The sequence below is a fragment of the Stomoxys calcitrans genome, chromosome 3 (genome assembly GCF_963082655.1).
Source record: "Stomoxys calcitrans chromosome 3, idStoCalc2.1, whole genome shotgun sequence".
NCBI classification, from domain to species: Eukaryota; Metazoa; Arthropoda; class Insecta; order Diptera; family Muscidae; genus Stomoxys; species Stomoxys calcitrans.
This window is the reverse complement of record NC_081554.1, coordinates 42,233,498-42,239,497: the sequence shown is the minus strand read 5'-3', so window position 1 is coordinate 42,239,497 and position 6,000 is coordinate 42,233,498.

The window sequence follows — 6,000 nt, the reverse complement described above, 5'->3', positions numbered from 1 at the left end:
GAATTAAGGCTCATTTCCCTCTAGGACGCATAGTTTAGGAGATACAGCCATTTTAAGTTTTGCAAATGAAATTTCGATTTATAATGGATTTTCATAGAAATTTTGAATTTTTTGATGGAGTCACGAATTAAGGCCCATTTCCCTCTAGGACGCATAGTTTAGGAGATACAGCCATTTTAAGTTTTGCAAATGAAATTTCGATTTATAATGGATTTTCAAAGATATTTTTAATTTTTCGATGGAGTCACGAATTAAGGCCCATTTCCCTCTAGGACGCATAGTTTAGGAGATACAGCCATTTTAAGTTTTGCAAGTGAAATTTCGATTTATAATGGATTTTCAAATATATTTTTAATTTTTCGATGGAGTCACGAATTAAGGCCCATTTCCCTCTAGGACGCATAGTTTAGGAGATACAGCCATTTTAAGTTTTGCAAGTGAAATTTCGATTTTTAATAGATTTTCATAGAAATTTTGAATTTTTTGATGGAGTCACGAATTAAGGCCCATTTCCTCTAGGACGCATAGTTTAGGAGATACAGCCATTTTAAGTTTTGCAACTGAAATTTCGATTTATAATGGATTTTCAAAGATATTTTTAATTTTTCGATGGAGTCACGAATTAAGGCCCATTTCCCTCTAGGACGCATAGTTTAGGAGATACAGCCATTTTAAGTTTTGCAAGTGAAATTTCGATTTTTAATAGATTTTCATAGAAATTTTTAATTTTTCGATGGAGTCACGAATTAAGGCCCATTTCCCTCTAGGACGCATAGTTTAGGAGATACAGCCATTTTAAGTTTTGCAAGTGAAATTTCGATTTTTAATAGATTTTCATAGAAATTTTGAATTTTTGATGGAGTCACGAATTAAGGCCCATTTCCCTCTAGGACGCATAGTTTAGGAGATACAGCCATTTTAAGTTTTGCAACTGAAATTTCGATTTATAATGGATTTTCAAAGATATTTTTAATTTTTCGATGGAGTCACGAATTAAGGCCCATTTCCCTCTAGGACGCATAGTTTAGGAGATACAGCCATTTTAAGTTTTGCAAGTGAAATTTCGATTTTTAATAGATTTTCATAGAAATTTTTAATTTTTCGATGGAGTCACGAATTAAGGCCCATTTCCCTCTAGGACGCATAGTTTAGGAGATACAGCCATTTTAAGTTTTGCAACTGAAATTTCGATTTATAATGGATTTTCAAATATATTTTTAATTTTTCGATGGAGTCACGAATTAAGGCCCATTTCCCTCTAGGACGCATAGTTTAGGAGATACAGCCATTTTAAGTTTTGCAAGTGAAATTTCGATTTTTAATAGATTTTCATAGAAATTTTGAATTTTTTGATGGAGTCACGAATTAAGGCCCATTTCCCTCTAGGACGCATAGTTTAGGAGATACAGCCATTTTAAGTTTTGCAACTGAAATTTCGATTTATAATGGATTTTCAAAGATATTTTTAATTTTTCGATGGAGTCACGACTTAAGGCCCATTTCCCTCTAGGACGCATAGTTTAGGAGATACAGCCATTTTAAGTTTTGCAACTGAAATTTCGATTTTTAATAGATTTTCATAGAAATTTTGAATTTTTTGATGGAGTCACGAATTAAGGCCATTTCCCTCTAGGACGCACAGTTTAGGAGATACAGCCATTTTAAGTTTTGCAACTAAATTTCGATTTATAATGGATTTTTAAAGATATTTTTAGTTTTTCGATGGAGTCACGAATTAAGGCCCATTTCTCTCTAGGACGCATAGTTTAGGAGATACAGCCATTTTAAATTTTGCAACTGAAATTTCGATTTTTAATGGATTTTCATAAAAATTTTGAATTTTTGATGGAGTCACGAATTAAGGCCCATTTCCCTCTAGGACGCATAGTTTAGGGATACAGCCATTTTAAGTTTTGCAACTGAAATTTCGATTTATAATGGATTTTCAAAGATATTTTTAATTTTTCGATGGAGTCACGAATTAAGGCCCATTTCCCTCTAGGACGCATAGTTTAGGAGATACAGCCATTTTAAGTTTTGCAACTGAAATTTCGATTTTTAATGGATTTTCATAGAAATTTTGAATTTTTGATGGAGTCACGAATTAAGGCCCATTTCCCTCTAGGACGCATAGTTTAGGAGATACAGCCATTTTAAGTTTTGCAACTGAAATTTCTATTTTTAATGGATTTTCATAGAAATTTTGAATTTTTTGATGGAGTCACGAATTAAGGCCCATTTCCCTCTAGGACGCATAGTTTAGGAGATACAGCCATTTTAAATTTTGCAACTGAAATTTCGATTTTTAATGGATTTTCATAGAAATTTTGAATTTTTGATGGAGTCACGAATTAAGGCCCATTTCCCTCTAGGACGCATAGTTTAGGAGATACAGCCATTTTAAGTTTTGCAACTGAAATTTCTATTTTTAATGGATTTTCATAGAAATTTTGAATTTTTTGATGGAGTCACGAATTAAGGCCCATTTCCCTCTAGGACGCATAGTTTAGGAGATACAGCAATTTTAAGTTTTGCAACTGAAATTTCGATTTATAACGGATTTTTAAAGATATATTTAATTTTTCGATGGAGTCACGAATTAAGGCCCATTTCCCTCTAGGACGCATAGTTTAGGAGATACAGCCATTTTAAGTTTTGCAACTGAAATTTCGATTTTTAATGGATTTTCAAATTATCTTTAATTTTTTCGATGGAGTCACGAATTAAGGCCCATTTCCCTCTAGGACGCATAGTTTAGGAGATACAGCCATTTTAAATTTTGCAACTGAAATTTCGATTTTAATGGATTTTCAAAGAAATTTTGCATTTTTGATGGAGTCACGAATTAAGGCCCATTTCCCTCTAGGACGCATAGTTTAGGAGATACAGCCATTTTAAATTTTGCAACTGAGATTTCGATTTATAATGGATTTTCATAGAAATTTTGAATTTTTTGATGGAGTCACGAATTAAGGCCCATTTCCCTCTAGGACGCATAGTTTAGGAGATACAGTCATTTTAAGTCTTGCAAGCGAAATTTCGATTTTTAATGGATTTTCAAACAAATTTTTAATGGATTTTCAAAGATATTTTTAATTTTTCGATGGAGTCACGAATTAAGGCCCATTTCCCTCTAGGACGCATAGTTTAGGAGATACAGCCATTTTAAGTTTTGCAACTGAAATTTAGATTTTTAATGGATTTTCAAAGAAATTTTGAATTTTTTGATGGAGTCACGAATTAAGGCCCATTTCCCTCTAGGACGCATAGTTTAGGAGATACAGCCATTTTAAGTTTTGCAACTGAAATTTCAATTTTTAATGGATTGATGGAGTCACGAATTAAGGCCCATTTCCCTCTAGGACGCATAGTTTAGGAGATACAGCCATTTTAAGTTTTGCAACTGAAATTTCGATTTATAATGGATTTTCAAAGATATTTTTAATTTTTCGATGGAGTCACGAATTAAGGCCCATTTCCCTCTAGGACGCATAGTTTAGGAGATACAGCCATTTTAAGTTTTGCAACTGAAATTTCGATTTTTAATGGATTTTCAAATTATCTTTAATTTTTCGATGGAGTCACGAATTAAGGCCCATTTCCCTCTAGGACGCATTGTTTAGGAGATACAGCCATTTTAAGTCTTGCAATTGAAATTTCGATTTATAATGGATTTTCAAAGATATATTTAATTTTTCGATGGAGTCACGAATTAAGGCCCATTTCCCTCTAGGACGCATAGTTTAGGAGATACAGTCATTTTAAGTCTTGCAAGCGAAATTTCGATTTTTAATGGATTTTCAAACAAATTTTTAATGGATTTTCAAAGATATTTTTAATTTTTCGATGGAGTCACGAATTAAGGCCCATTTCCCTCTAGGACACATAGTTTAGGAGATACAGCCATTTTAAGTTTTGCAACTGAAATTTCTATTTTTAATGGATTTTCATAGAAATTTTGAATTTTTTGATGGAGTCACGAATTAAGGCCCATTTCCCTCTAGGACGCATAGTTTAGGAGATACAGCCATTTTAAGTTTTGCAACTAAAATTTCGATTTTTAATGGATTTTCAGAGAAATTTTGAATTTTTTGATGGAGTCACGAATTAAGGCCCATTTCCCTCTAGGACGCATAGTTTAGGAGATACAGCCATTTTAAATTTTGCAACTAAAATTTCGATTCTTAATGGATTTACATAGAAATTTTGAATTTTTTGATGGAATCACGAATTAAGGCCCATTTCCCTCTAGGACGCATAGTTTAGGAGATACAGCCATTTTAAGTTTTTCAACTGAAATTTCGATTTTTAATGGATTTTCATAGAAATTTTGAATTTTTTGATGGAGTCACGAATTAAGGCCCATTTCCCTCTAGGACGCATAGTTCAGGAGATACAGCCATTTTAAATTTTGCAACTGAAATTTCGATTTTTAATGGATTTTCATAGAAATTTTGAATTTTTTGATGGAGTCACGAATTAAGGCCCATTTCCCTCTAGGACGCATAGTTTAGGAGATACAGCAATTTTAAGTTTTGCAACTGAAATTTCGATTTTTAATGGATTGATGGAGTCACGAATTTCCCTCTAGGACGCATAGTTTAGGAGATACAGCCATTTTAACTTTTGCAAGTGATTTTTAATGGATTTTCATAGAAATTTTGAATTTTTGATGGAGTCACGAATTAAGGTCCATTTCCCTCTAGGACGCATAGTTTAGGAGATACAGCCATTTTAAGTTTTGCAACTAAAATTTCGATTTTTAATGGATTTTCAGAGAAATTTTGAATTTTTTGATGGAGTCACGAATTAAGGCCCATTTCCCTCTAGGACGCATAGTTTAGGAGATACAGCCATTTTAAATTTTGCAACTGAAATTTCGATTTTTAATGGATTTTCATAGAAATTTCAAAATTTTTGATGGAGTCACGAATTAAGGCCCAATTCTCTCTAGGACGCATAGTTTAGGAGATACAGCCATTTTAAGTTAGTGATTTTTGTGATTTTTAATGGATTTGCAAAGCAAATTTTGAATTTTTTGATGGAGTCACGAATTAAAGCCCATTTCCCTCTAGGACGCATAGTTAAGGAGATACAGGCATTTTAAGAAATTTTGAATTTTTTGATGGAGTCACGAATTAAGGCCCATTTCCCTCTAGGACGCATAGTTTAGGAGATACAGCCTTTTTAAGTTTTGCAAGTAAAATTTCGATTTTTAATGGATTTTCATAGAAATTTCAAAATTTTTTATGGAGTCACAAATTAAGGCCTATTTCCCTCTAGTTTAGGAGATACAGAAATTTTAAGTTTTGCAACTAAAATTTCAATTTTTAATGGATTTTCAAAGAAATTTTGAATTTTTTGATGGAGTCATGAATTAAGGCCCATTTCCCTCTAGGACGCATAGTTTAGGAGATACAGCCATTTTAAGTTTTGCAACTAAAATTTCGATTCTTAATGGATTTTCGAAGATATTTCGGATTTTTTGAAGGAGTCACGAATTAAGGCCCATTTCCCTCTAGGACGCATAGTTTAGGAGATACAGCCATTTTCAATTTTGCAAGTAAAATTTCGATTTTTAATGGATTTTCATAGAAATTTTGAATTTTTGATGGAGTCACGAATTAAGGCCCATTTCCCTCTAGGACGCATAGTTTAGGAGATACAGCCATTTTAAGTTTTGCTAGAGAAATTTCGATTTTTAATGGATTTTCATAGAAATTTTGAATTTTTTGATGGAGTCACGAATTAAGGCCCATTTCCCTCTAGGACGCGTAGTTTAGGAGATACAGCCTTTTTTAAGTTTTCATTGAATTTTGTTATTATTTATAATTCACTTTTTAACTTCCACTATGGTCATCGTAGTATACATCTCCTATACTCGAGATCGACACTTTAAAGCACTCTGGTGCTGACTACTTGCAACATAATTTCTGCACTGAACTAAATGTTGTGTTATTGCTTTAAGTGCGTTAAATATGACACAATTTTATTAAGCAC